Here is a 1,270-nt window from a genome sequence, read left to right as displayed (position 1 = left end):
ACACATAGAGATCTACAAGGAAAGCTAAAGGGGACACAAACCTTTACAGAAAACAAACAAAAAGAAAATGTTTTCCCCTAGAGACACCACTCTGAATTTTGACTTCTACTCTCATAAACAGTCCCAAGATGGTTGTTCAAAGAAATGTAGAAATCACCAAACAATATCATTAGTATCACATGAAAGTAAAATTTTCCTGGAGATTATTTTCAAACAGTTGCAACAGTACCAAGACAACTGCCTGAAAATTAAGACAGATTCTTAGAAGATGTGAAACTAGGGATTTCACTGCTGATGTCAGATGGGTATTGACTGAAAGCAGTGAATACCAGAAAAATGTTTATTTTTTCTTAATTGATTAAGCAAAAGCTTTTGATTGTGTGTATCTAGACAACCTATTCATAACATTGTGAAGAATTTGTGTTCCAGAACACTTCTTTGTGCTCATGAGACACCTGTTTAAGAGGCAGTCCTTCACACAGAACTAGAAGATACTGAATGATTCAAACACAGGAAAGAAGTGTCACAGTGTTGTATCCTTTCATCATGCTTATTTAATCTGTACGCTTGAGTAAATAATCCAAGAAATTGGATTATATGAAGAATAACATGGTATCAGGTTTTGAGGAAGACTCATTAAAAATCTGTGATATGCAGATGATACAAACTTGCTTGTTGAAAGCAAAGAGAAAATAGTTATTGACGAAGATGAAAGACAGCAGCATTATTATGGATCGAACCTCAATTAATAGGAAAAATTATAAAACTTGACCAATAAATTATTGTTGTTATTAAATGCCTTAGAGTTAGTTATGAATATAGAGAAGAGTCAGTTATGAATATGAAGACCCTATATAGGGTTTTCCAAGGACCAATATATTACATCATGGTAAATGAAGAAAAGATTGAAGTTGTAAGAGACTTAATTTTGATTGGCTCCATCATCTACCCTCATGGAAACAGAATTACACAAATTACTTCAAAAAAACAAAAAACAAAAACCTCTTTAAAATGTTTAAGAGCAAAGATGTCAGTTTGAAGACTAAGTTGCACCTTACCCAAGCAATGGTATTTTCATTTGCCTCATAGTCTTGTAAAAGTAGGGCAAAGAATAAGGAAGACCATAGAAGAACTAATATATTTGAGCTATGCTATTGGAGAAGAATATTGAAAGTATCATGGACTGCCAGAAAAACAAATAAATCTATGTTGGAAGAATTTCTGCCAGAATGCTCCATATGAGCCAGAATGGAAAACTTTCTTTCTCATA

Source organism: Chrysochloris asiatica, unplaced genomic scaffold (genome assembly GCF_000296735.1).
Source record: "Chrysochloris asiatica unplaced genomic scaffold, ChrAsi1.0 scaffold00268, whole genome shotgun sequence".
In the NCBI taxonomy this organism is placed as follows: domain Eukaryota; kingdom Metazoa; phylum Chordata; class Mammalia; order Afrosoricida; family Chrysochloridae; genus Chrysochloris; species Chrysochloris asiatica.
Note: the sequence above shows the minus strand (reverse complement) of the source record.